This window comes from Homarus americanus, unplaced genomic scaffold (genome assembly GCF_018991925.1).
Source record: "Homarus americanus isolate GMGI-L3 unplaced genomic scaffold, GMGI_Hamer_2.0 scaffold32929, whole genome shotgun sequence".
Classification (NCBI taxonomy): domain Eukaryota; kingdom Metazoa; phylum Arthropoda; class Malacostraca; order Decapoda; family Nephropidae; genus Homarus; species Homarus americanus.
In genome coordinates, this window is record NW_024737097.1 from 5,195,818 (window position 1) to 5,209,307 (window position 13,490).

General features: G+C 43.3%; 1 protein-coding gene across 3 annotated transcripts in view; it reads left to right on the forward strand.

The window, feature by feature from the left end:
* The first annotated feature begins 1,302 nt into the window (after nucleotides 1–1,302).
* LOC121873181 (collagen alpha-1(XV) chain-like) overlaps nucleotides 1,303–13,490 on the forward strand; it is a 231,290-nt gene continuing 219,102 nt past the window's right edge. For all 3 annotated transcript variants that reach the window (XM_042376516.1, XM_042376518.1, XM_042376517.1), the window contains exon 1: nucleotides 1,303–1,397. The gene's annotated coding sequence lies outside the window, so the exon portion shown is untranslated. The remainder of the gene's footprint in view (nucleotides 1,398–13,490) is intronic.

Sequence of the window (13,490 nt, forward strand, 5' to 3'; positions counted from 1 at the left end):
CACACACACACACACACACACACACACACACACACACACACACACACACACACACACACACACACACACACACACACACACACACACACACACACACACACACACACACACACACACACACACACACACACACACACACACACACACACACACACACACACACACACACACACACACACACACACACACACACACACACACACACACACACACACACACACACACACACACACACACACACACACACACACACACACACACACACACACACACACACACACACACACACACACACACACACACACACACACACACACACACACACACACACACACACACACACACACACACACACACACACACACACACACACACACACACACACACACACACACACACACACACACACACACACACACACACACACACACACACACACACACACACACACACACACACACACACACACACACACACACACACACACACACACACACACACACACACACACACACACACACACACACACACACACACACACACACACACACACACACACACACACACACACACACACACACACACACACACACACACACACACACACACACACACACACACACACACACACACACACACACACACACACACACACACACACACACACACACACACACACACACACACACACACACACACACACACACACACACACACACACACACACACACACACACACACACACACACACACACACACACACACACACACACACACACACACACACACACACACACACACACACACACACACACACACACACACACACACACACACACACACACACACACACACACACACACACACACACACACACACACACACACACACACACACACACACACACACACACACACACACACACACACACACACACACACACACACACACACACACACACACACACACACACACACACACACACACACACACACACACACACACACACACACACCTAGTTCTATAGTATATTAGATTTGAGCACAAAGTGTGTAAGTGTGTACAGTAATGATGCTCAGAGGTATATTGTTGAATTATTATTACGTGACCTCAGTTGGTCGGGCAAAACGGATAATCCGGCAAGCTTTGGAACCAAGGGTGCTGGAAAATCGGTGGTGTACCTGTAGTTTTTCTTTTAATACATGTATTCTAAAAGTATGCAAGTACAAAATAGAATAATCATTCCAATGCAACATTCTAATCAGATGTATTGTGACTATGTGACTTGTCATTCCTGCAGGTGGTTGAGACTCTGGAGACTAAGAATGGTGCAGTTGCTGGTCTTCCTGGTAGTGGCATCAATATCTGGGACACCAGTGGTCTGCCTTGGAATGGAGGTATGAAAATAAAAAGAAAAAATCCTCAATTTGCTTTGTATTGCAGTGACTTTCTTGTCGTGGTAAAAGCCTTACTCTCTGCTATTTTTGGTAAATGGTTGAGCTTTCGTTATACAATATGACTTTACTTTATTGGACTCGTTCAATCTAGAACTTGGTCGTGGAATTTGAATTTCTGTCAAATCCAAACATACATTACAGTACTGTCTAAATCTTGGTAACATGTAAATTGTTAAAACATACAGTAATAGGCTGCCACCAATGTAGTGTGATTGATGTTGATACAGGTAATGTTTATTACAGGAATGGTAAAACTATGGGCGGCATTTGTGCCCACCATGGCATGCCAGAGGAATTAGTATGGTACATGTTAGTAATCCTCAAGGCAAATTACGATATTATTTTCAATTTCATATTTTTTTTTATTCATTCAGGAGGCCTGTATAAACATTTAAAAAATGTAGGCTTCCTTGTTCTTCTTAAGGGAACGTATGGTTGATTTGGGGCAGTTGAACCTTCACATGATTTCACAGGTACGAGCACCACTTTTGATCATTTCAAACATCTCTCATTTCATTTCAGGGGTGTATTTCCCCTTCTTGACCCCCTTACGGTAGTCACGCTTGGCTTGGGGCTTTCCTTGTTGACCTTCTCTACAGCCATCGTTACCACCAGAATCACTCCCGACATTTACATTGCACACCTCACTCATCGTTAATACACAAGAATCGTTATACACAAGAATCGCTAATACATAAGAATCGCTAATACTAAAAAATCACTAATACACAAGAATCGTTAATAGTTAAACAAGAATCTCGCGAAACGTAAGCGCAATGGGTTATATAATAATTTAAGGTCACTACACCCTTGCTCTTGCTCATTCAAACTAACTGCCGTAAACAAAAAACACCCAGCGGGTCAGCGGATAACAAAAGACCATGACAATGCACGCTGCCCACTCTCCATTGACTTGCGAAACTGGTAATGAAAATCGCTATTCTTCAGAGGCTGGAAATTTTGAAAGTAACACAAAACATATGAATTGCGAATCTAAAACTCGCTAAACTTGAGATCCTACTGTATTTTGGCAAGTTTAGGGAGATTTTTGTGTACAGGGTATTACTGATGTATTACTTATGAAAGCAAATTCTAGAATGTATTGCATCATTTGTGTTATGATTTACTTCCCATTGTAAGCCTCAATCAGATTAGAACATACTAGAACTTCCCAGATCTGTCTGTGTTGTTCTAGGATCATCTGACGAGACATATATAAACGGCAGTGAGCGGCCTTGAGTCAGTCGACCATTTCTGCTCAGAGTGTAAAGAATCAGCCTAGTAGAACAACTGAAGTTAATTGTTGTGCAAGTATTGTCGAATTCTTGTGAGCAAAGTAAAAGTGAAAAGACTAAGGAATTGTACACTAGTAGTGTGCTGACTATATGTATATATTCGAAGTGAGAGGTCGAGTTGTGAAGCCATTACCCTGTGAACAGTGTTGTGAAGAATTAGTGACTAAAGGAGCCTACAGTGCACAAGTGTGTTTCTGTGATCTGATGGAAATCTACCTGCCTGTTGTTTGTCTGTACACTGATACCGATCGTCGGGAAATTACCAGAGACTGGCGGGACAGTCAGTGGTAATTCGACAAAAAATGTGAGATATCTACAGTTCCTGTACAAACGACCCTTACCTTTGGTAACCAGTGGTGGAAGCTGGGTAAGCGGTGAAGGGAGGGTCATAACAAAGTGGTTTAAGAGTTAATGCAGTAAAGATTAAAGTAATGGTTGTTTCCAAATTGGAAATAAATCCTAAAATAAAAAGTATAGCAGGCAACAGGGAACTTAAGTGGAAAAGTTTGTGTATTTGGAAAGTAACATTAGCTGTAATGGTAGATGTACAGAGGAAATCAAAACAATAATAGGGCAAGCAAAAACAGCATTTAATATAGAAGACCCAATGAAAAGGGACATTAACTTCAATTTGAGAAAAATGCATGGATACTTTCAGTAGTCAACAGAAAGAGGTTGGAGGCCTTTGAAATGTGGTGTTTTAGGCAAATGCTAAGAATAAGCTACTCTGACGGGAAGGCAAATGAAGAAGTACTAAGATTAGCAAAAACTTCAAGACAAATACTTGAAATATACAATAAAAGAAAAATGAGACACTTTGGTCATTATACTTAGGGATGAGGGAACATTAACAGAAATATTAATGGCAAAGTTGAGGGTAGGAGGGCCAGTGGAAGGCAGAGACTGGAATGGGTAAATTAAATTATAAACTGGATCCCTAGATACAAAACCTTGGAGGGTTGGTAAAAAACCTTTATAATATTTAGAGTGGAAGACTATGGTCACAAACCCAGAGATATAAGAACGGTCCTCTCATTGATTAATTAGAACTTTCGTAGATACGTTTTAGCCTTTCATTGATTTTTTCTAAAGCACTACTCCACAAAAATATAACCTGCAGTCTTTTCTCTCTATTTCCTCGATGAAAAGCTAGCAATTATATGAAACTTTAGATAGCATACATGTATTGTATCCTCAGGGCATAAATATTAATGTTAATTTATTAAAATGTTTATTATGAAGGAAGATCACTAGGATAGGCATGTTCTGTACAACTTTTGTTGCTCAAATAATGGCATACCTGAACTGTAATGGATTTGTTGAAAAAGTGCAGTAAAACTGAGTTTTAGAATTTCAGAGTTCATTAATGTAAAGTCTTACTGTATGTAGAATACACACTTAATTTACAGTGTGTTTGGTGAATGATAAGCTATGTAAGTTTTCATTATTTCTGTGTATCAGTTAGCAGCTGGTATTGATGATGGCCGTCTTATTTTAATTTTAATTTTTGAAGGTTCCTATGCTTCAAGAGTATGATTACTTCTTAACTCTGCTGCTTCTCCCTTGGGGGGAATCTATGTAGCCTCTGTATCAATGTCAGCCTGTATGGACGTGTGTGGCTTTTAGTAAACAGTATACAGGGGGTCCCCGACTTACGAACTCCTGCCTTACTGGCACCCACTGATCCGAACAAGGTCCCATAAAATTAAACTTATTTTTTTTTATGCTTCCAATATCTTCCCAGGCGGTATTAATTCCCTGTTTGATGGTTGCCTTCTACCTACTATCCTTACCTGATGACTTATTTTTTACTTTCATTTGCAGTATTTTGTCATTCCATTTGTTTTTTTCTGTTAAATTAAGTGATTTCAGATGTATATACGGACTTAGGCTATGATATAGTGGGATTTTAAACATTGCTCTGTAAGTACAGTTTGTACTGTATATTTTTTACTTAAGAATGTTTGTAGGAATGGAAATCGTACATCACCCGGGGACTACCTGTATACTGTACTGTATTAGATCAAACATTTAAAGCTTTACAAAGTTGTTCTTTTGCAGCATTAATCCCTTTGGAGATGACAGTCTAAGCAGTGTGCAATAAATATTAAATATTATGATTTCTATGATTTGTTAGTAGTACTGTAATTTATTATACACTGGAAGATACAGGTATTAATTTGTATCAGTAATCTCCCATTGACCGGAATCCCTAATCCCTGGAAATCTACATAAGCCGGAATTGAAATTGGGCTCAAAAATCACGGGAAAACTCTCTACATTTTGGGTCTGTGAACGAGCTTCACAGGATGAAAATCAAGTACATTTTCCAGAAAAATCCTGAGAAGGTTCCAAGAAAATCTCTCCAAACCTCTCCGTTCTGGGCCTGGGAATAAAGTTGTGTTTATTAATACATGTACACTCACGCACCATAGTTTCGATGCACCCTCTACCCCTACTCCTGACTCGAGGGAAGTTGTAGTCAGGGCTGCAAACTGAACGATCCCTCTTGTATAGTGATGTTAAGTATAGTAATGGTAAATAAAGTGTTGTGAAGTCACTAAAATCCTGTATCGTGCATATATTCTCTCAAATATTACATCACGAACTGCTATTCGTACAATCCAGCGAAGCTTCGAGCTACCACATTGCACCACTGAACGATGGGCGGGGAGAAGTGGGAGGGGGGGAAACTTTCAGTATGAAACCAAGGCTACGACTTCCATCGAGTCAGGGGTAGGGGTAGAGGGTGCATCGAAACTATGGCGCGTGAGTGTACCCTTCATATACAAAAATACTGTATATATCTCATAGGTAAAAAATAACATCATCAGGAATGCATCTCCATATATGTAATATTACCAAATTCATTTCTCTAACACAATTAAAGCAGATGTTGTGAATAAAGATTCCTCACACTTTAAACCATATCTTACCATACTTTCAACTCAAAAATACCCAGAAAACAAATGCTGTATTCAGTAAATGGCTGAGATTAACATGTGTCTCAGTATATCCAACCCCTATTGCCCATATATCTGTCCAACCAATATTTGAAGCTATCCAGTGTGTTCAAGTTAATGATGATGTTTGGTAACTTGTTCCACTCATCCCCTACAAGTACTCTATTTCCAAATCAGTGTTTACCTATATAATGCCTAAATCTAAATTTGTCTAACTCAAAACCATTGCTACGAGTTCCCTCCTGGTTGGATGGTTTGAGTACCTTTGGTATATCACCTTTGTTTAACCCTGACTTCCATTTATGCACCTCTATCATATCGCCCCTCACTCTATGTCCCTTGAGGGAGTGCAAATTTAGATACATCAAGTCAGGTTAGTAACATGAGACCCACCCCACCTACAGTTGAGTTTGCATTAAGTAATACAGCTCTGTGCCAGTGGAAAATTCCAGTCTACGCTGTGACACAGCTTCATTCACGAGGCACCTCGCACTATATCATATAAATTTTAGTATTTTAAATATACAGTGATACTCCAAAAACCAACATCCCATTAATTTCTGATTCTCATAACCAATGATTACATATAGGGGAAATACCCAGCAAGGTTCGTTGATACCTTGGAGATCTGACATCGGAAACAGGAGAACAATTGCAGTGCAGTTAGGCTGGAGGTGGTGAGGTGCGAATTCTACACTGAATGGGCTCTGCACACTGTCTCCAACTCATTCTACTTCTATACACACACTTACACCATGCTCTCCAAGTTAGGTGTTTTTTTTTCCGACTCTGTGTGTAATGCAAGCATGCCTAAATGCCCAAGTGATAGTTCCTCTTGTGCTGTGATAATATCTAATATTAATAAGGCAATAAAGCATAATAAGAGTGGTGATGGACCAGCACAGATTGGTAGAGAATTGAACTTGCCATCCTAGACAGTCTCAACCATCCTCAACACAGGTAAATAACAGTCTCAATTTATTACTTTACATTCCTTATTTAATGCTTATTATTCTTGTTTTATATGTCTGCATTATTATCTTGCTGGATAATATGCATGACAGAGATATATCAATGGTAGATGGGAGTTTTTGGGGTGGCGGTCCCTAATCCCTAATTTAGTATATTCTTATGGAATTAATAGCCCGATAACTGTTGACTCACTAGTGAACGACTTTTCAAAGACCCATTATACATCGGTTATTGGGTAATGGCTGTATTTATTTAACCAAACTTTTGGATGAACTATTGAGGATTATTTTATTAAAAATATGGTGCTTCTAAATTAATTAGAACTGCTTTTACAGATTCTGGTAATATCATTTCTTAATTTTTTTCATAAAAAAATTTAGTCCCCGATCACTGTATTGTGTCAAAATAGTGGAAATGTCTTGTTGAGAAACTTATTCCGGGTCATCTCTAACATAATTAGAAGAAATGCTGTAAATAAAAGCTTATACACTTTTTCGTTTACTGTAAATATGTCCACTCGTGCCTGCAGTCTAAATGTAATTGAGATGTGTAGTTTAAGAGTCGAGATGAGATACAGTATTGTACATAGTTTAGACTCTTGGAAAACTTTCCCCAGAACCCAGAAACATTCCGGGGATATAGGCTGAGATTTGTCTGCAAGATGCATGGTCTAGACTCTGAAACTTTTCCCAATACCCGAAAAAAGTCCAGGGATATGGGACTTTTCCATGTTTGAGAGAGTCGTCTCTTTACCCAGAAATTTCTCATCCCCAGAAGAGTTTTGCATGCATATTTCCGGCTTACAGGGATATCACTGATACATAAGTTTCAGTAGATATACTGTTACGTTTTAAGTGCAGGAAAGTGGCTTTCTTATGAAACTCAGACCCTTCCACTGGTTACTCACCCAAGGGTATGGTGTATCCTCGTGAAATTTTATCTGCTTCGGCACTCAATGGGTTATGTACTTGATAAATATTGATTTAGTGAATTCCACTAACTTCCCTTTATCCATATAAGTTATTGGTTATACTTTGTCATAACCAATGAGTCATTACCCTTGGTAATAATGGTATGGGGGATCTGAATCTTGAACAGATGATTACGCCCGTTTTATTTGGCACAATTCATACACTGGACTTATAATTTGCACTTGGATAGGTCAGTCACTCACATTCGCCACAGTACCGTAAGTTATAAGGGAAGTTTGTCAACCTGGTGAATTAATGGTTTAGATCTATTAGAGCGGCCTGGAGTGCTCTTGCTTAGCAAGCAGGCCCTCACCACGTGATCACTTCCTTTACAGGATGTGTTAACTTACAATAGCTGGACTTCACAAAAAAAATCTCGAGGTTGCACACACAGACCCGTAGCACTAGTAGAGCTGTATGGCCCCTAATCTTAAGAATCATGAGGCAGGGGTCTTCTCTAACCTTGGGTCAAGCCCACACTGGCTACAAATTGGTTTTTTTGGGCGTGGGCGTAAGACAGTACCACTGTCTGGCTGGCCTGCCCCCCCCCTACATGTCCCAGTCATGGCTGGCGGTTGCTTATCTCTACCGTAAACAAACATTTGGGATGGGTTGTCTTGGGAGGCCGCATAACCCATGACAATACGCCCCTACTAAGAAAAAATTTTTTCTCCTGGAGAATAAATTTTTCACCACACCTAACTTATACAATCAAGAGATACTAGCAGACACACAATTCGACATTCACACACTGTGGTGTGTAATGTAACACCCACTAACACTACAGCGGAATGTAATGCATATCGCACTGAGGAAAACCTCAACATTTACTTTTTTTTTGTGGAGAGAAAACTCCATGGCCCCGAGGTGATAATTCGAGCAATATTAGTTCATAGTAGCGTAAAGCCGCTACATTTACATTGAAACAACGTGTTGTGGTGTAGGAGTATGTAGACATTGTTTAGTGGCACAGGTGTTGTGTTATGTTCTCCAAGTGTAGAAAGGTGTGAAAAGAATTATGCATAACATATAATGAGAGCACGTAGGCGGCAGGAGGCTCAAGGTGGGCGCTGGAGTCTAGACCAACTCCACACTCATTTTTAGGAAGAGTGAGGCCTCTCAATCAGTTGCTCGAGTTCCCCCTGAGTCGAGATAGGAGGTCAGCCCCCATTCAGGCTGCCCTTGATGTACTCGGAGAGTTGAAGTTGAACTGCTGGAATGCAGTGCCCACCGCATCAGATGAGCATTTGCATTCTTAGATGGTACAGGAACTGGTGGCGGCATGTGGTCTGTCTCCAACACAAACTCACCTCCGTAGAGATAGTAGTAGTACTTCTTGATGCCTTCACCACCGCAGAAGTTCCTTCTCGACCGTGCTGTATTCCTCTCTGCAGGTTCAACTTGCGACTTTGTGATATGCAACTGGAAAAAACCTGCGCCGTCTGCCTCTTGTAGTAACTCGCCCCATCCTTGTGAAGCATCGGTCCGGAGGATGGCTCTTCCTTCCTCACCCGGATTGAAGGATGGGTTGCTTGCATAACCAGGTTCTTGAGGCACTGAAAAAAGAATCCTCTTTGATTTCGAGTCCCCGTGCACCTTGTTAGAGGCATGTTTCTTGAGCAGGTGGATAAAGGAGAGCCACGACGGCAGGTTGGGATGAAGATCGGTGGTACCCTCGAGGGCAAATGACCTCACTTGTTTTTGATGGGCCGTGGTGCATCTTGGACCTTTTGATCTTCTCATTCTGACAGGTGCAGCGTCCTCCGCCCGACAGTGTGCCCGAGGAACTGTACTGCAGCCTGGCCCGATCTGCGCACTTGCTTGGTTTCACGGTCATGTTTTTTTGTTGGAACCTCAGACACCTCTCCTAAGAGTTCAGGTGTTCCTCAAATGTTGCTAAATGGATTAACACATCGTCTAAATGCCTCCAACTCCTTGATGCCGTTTTAGGACTTGCCTCATGACCGCGGTTGAAGATGGCAGGGAGTTTGTGAGACAAGGGAAAAGGACTCTGTACTGATAGAGACCCCCTGGCGTACCAAAGGCTGTGATCTGCCTGCCGACTCTTCGGGTCAGTGGGTTGGAAGAACCCCTTGGTCAGATCAAGTTTGGTAAATAACTAGAGCCGCTTCTTGAAAAAATAGTTTTCTGATCACATAGGTTCAGCATCCACCTGGGTAATGGCATTTACTCACTCCCTATAATCCCCACAGATCCTGACACCCCCCATCGCTTTTTTGGACGACTACCATAGGACTTACAGTATGGAGCGATGATTTCGATGATTCCTACCGCTTCCATTTCCTCAATTTCTTGTTTGACAGTGTCAGTAGTCGCATAGGGCGCACTAGGATAGGGCTTTACCCGAACAGGTGTAGGGCTGGTCAGTTCTCAATAGTGTGGCAGTCGACCCGGGCAACTCTGACTTATCGAAGATGTCCTTGTGGCGATGCAACAGAAGAGAGCCAATATCTCGTTCCTCTGCTGATAGATTTCGTTCACCTCAACGTCCGTGAAGTCTCACTCTGTGAGGAGGCGTGCAGTGATGAGCCATCCTCCTCATCACTGTCAGAATCACTGTGGCCTTCAAGTTACCCCTGAATCACTGGGAAGGCTCAGTCCCTGTCTTCCTCCAGTGGAGACTGGCCTCCCGATCGGTGACTGGAAGTACTTCTTCAGCATGTTGATGTGGAACTTCTTTCGTCGAGATCCCACCTGGACGATGTAAGGGGTCAGATCCGGAACTTCGCTCTGCAATGTCCGAATGGACCTTTCCACTGAGCCAGCAACTTATTGCGCGTCGTGGCAACAGAACCAGGCACTGATCACCTGGCTTGAAACAAGCTTGGCACTTCTTGTCGCAAGTAAGTCTTCTACCTGGACCTCTTGAGCCTTTATCAGCTCTTGCTTTGCCAGTTAGCAGGTTTCTTGGAGACGATCGCTAAATTGTGACATATGTATAAGTGGTCTTGACTTCGAATCTGATTCCTCATCATCCACAGTTCGAAGAACCTGTAGTGGTCCACAGACGGACCTGCCGTACATAAGCTCGAAAAGGAGACACCTTAGTGAGCTCTGTGGCGCCTCCGATACCTTGAACAGAAGTGGGGGCAATGTATGGCAGCCCTCAGCAGGGTTGTTCGGCTGCCATCCTCCTGAGCATTTCTTCCAGCGTCAGTAAACCTCCTCTCCTGAGAGCCCGTTGCACATCGGGTGATAGGTGTTGTCTTTAGCCCTTTACCGATAACAACCATCAACTCCTCCATCATGGCAGAAATAAACTGGGTTCCCTGTCACTGAGACTTTGGAGACTCTGCAGTGAAGATTTCAACATAAGCTTCTGCAACAGTAAATCAGCCTCAATGTTCCTCAGGGCACAGCCACCGGGCCACCCTCGTGCTAAGTCCACCAAGGTGAGAATATACTTTGCTTATCGCTTCGGCCTTGGGTTTATCGGCCTTACAATGTCCTAACCACCCTCTCAAGGTTCAGAGATCAGTGGGAGGGGCCGTGGTGGTGTGAACTAGCCCTCGATCACTGGTTTTCTGGCACATCACAAGAAGCGGACTGGCCTGGTGATCTCTAGCCCATCCTTGGCCAGAAGAACCTTCACTGATGGGGTCAAGGTCTTCTTTTACCCATAGCAGGCACTTAAGAGCAGTGCAATACGACCTAGCAGACAGCCAGGCGGTACTTGGAAGGAACCTGAACTGTAGTCGTGTTTCACAGGAACGTCACCATTCTCTCGGTAGAGACAGTTCCTCTTCTTTACGAACCTCGTTCCGGTTCCCAAATGTCTCCTTGATGGTCCCCAACTATCAAACTCTTGTGTGCGAAGTGAGCTGCTGTCATCCTCTTGCTCTTGGACGATATCCTGACTATTGATGAAGATCGAGCAGCGATGTGGCAATAGCCAATGGGGTGACTCGAGGTTTGTTGGGCCATACCCGGTGATGCAGCGTGTAGCAGGTCAAGAAGCAGCATCAGTTTAAGGTTGCAGCATCCACTGCACGACTGTTTCTTGCTCCTTGATATTCCCAATGATGAGATCGTATATAGGTTTCCTCGCGGCTGCTGCAGTGACCCAACCTGAAGAAGGGGTGTCCACCTCAATCTTGGCCACTGGAACCGTTTGAATGTAACTATTGGCTAATTTAACATACTTGTGCTCCGGTGTATTGATGTTGCCCCCACCAATTCCTTCCTGACAATACAGCCCGATGCTTACTATCTTCGCATGACAGTCGTGGAACTCCTCCAAGCGTGTGGGTTTTAACAAGAAGGTGGGGTGACCCTCGAAGAGGAGAGGTTGGAGGCGGCAGTTAGTCAGTAGGGGGTGTTAGGGGTGAGCTTGATTCAGTATGAGCCTGGCTGGGTTGCCGCGACGGTCGGCCCTGCTGGAGGTCAGGCCTCCCCACCCACAGTTTGAACACCGGAGGCTTCCTGCTGCTGGTTTCTTTGTGGATTATCATTGCTGGCACCTTGGCCTCTGGTGGGCCGCAGCTTCCTGCCGCCCGGTTCCATGGAAGTGGATTGTTGCCCGGGCATAACCTGTCCCTCAACTGTCCTGTTACTTGGGGGCCTTGGTACTGCTTCTGCTGCTGTTTCTGTTGCTGTCTTTGCGGTTGTGGTTGCTGGTTATTTCCTTGTTGCCTGGGTGGGTTCGGTGGCTGTTTCTGTAGGGTTGTTGACTTTGTTGGTTACCTGCGACTCCATGTTCGACCACCGCCTCGAGTGTGGTGACGCTGAAATGAGCGTCTGATTTGCTTGCCATTTCCTTCGACGTCTTGCTCAGTGGCCTGATTTTAGCCACAAGTTCAGGGGGACGAAGACCTTTCTAACTGCGTCTTTTAGATTAAGTCATAACCCCTTCCATGGACTTGAGGTTTCATCACTGCATCCACTGAGCCACATAGTCCTTAAGCAATCCGAACTGTGCAACCGTTTCATTTTCTTCCATTGCCCTGTTGAACTGATGCCTAGCCTGCTCAGTGAGTCAGCCCATATGCCGCAGCAGTGCAGACTTCATGTCGAAATTTATTTTCAGGACGCTCATAGTCATCGAAGAATCCTAAGCTTTCCCATCAAATAGGCTCAGGAACTCAAATTCCTTAATGCTGTCATCAAGCTAAGTAGGCTTCTGCGAGATACTCAAACAGAAATGTGCATTTCCATGGATTCGCCCTCCTTAAAGGTGGGCATCTGAAAATTTCTATAGTGACGTTTTGATGGGAGAATCTTTAGTTCCTTTCGCTAAAGGCCGGATTGGAGCATACGTTCCTTTGTCTCTTCACGTTCAGCTTCTTTTCTTCCTTCTGAAAGTCTAGCTGGGCGGCTAAAGAGTTCTTCGTGCTTTCGCGTCGCTTGTCTTCTCTCTCCGCAGCCTTGTCTTCTCTCCTCAGCCTTCTCCATGTATGCAACCGCCTCAGCCCCCTCCAGCCCGAGGGCACGTGCTTCCTCAAAAGCCGCTGCATGAGCTGACATAGTGTAGGTGTGTGTTCCCTAATTGTGCAATCATCACGGTCCTGGGTCCTGATACAGGCGCCAATTGTTACGTTTTAAGTGCAGGAAAGTGGCTTTCTTCCCGTAGAGACTAGGATACCCCTTCACACTGGTTGCCCAAGAGATTGTAGTGTATCACTCATTAGAATTTTGCTCTGCTTCCGGCACTCAATGCGTTATGTACTTGATAAATGATGAGTTCCAATTAATTCCACTAACACAACATCCATCTAAGTTATTGGTCATACTTTGTCATAACCAATGAGTCATTACCCTTAGTAATAATGGTAATAAGTCTGAATACAGCGGGCAGATGATTGCGCCGTTTGT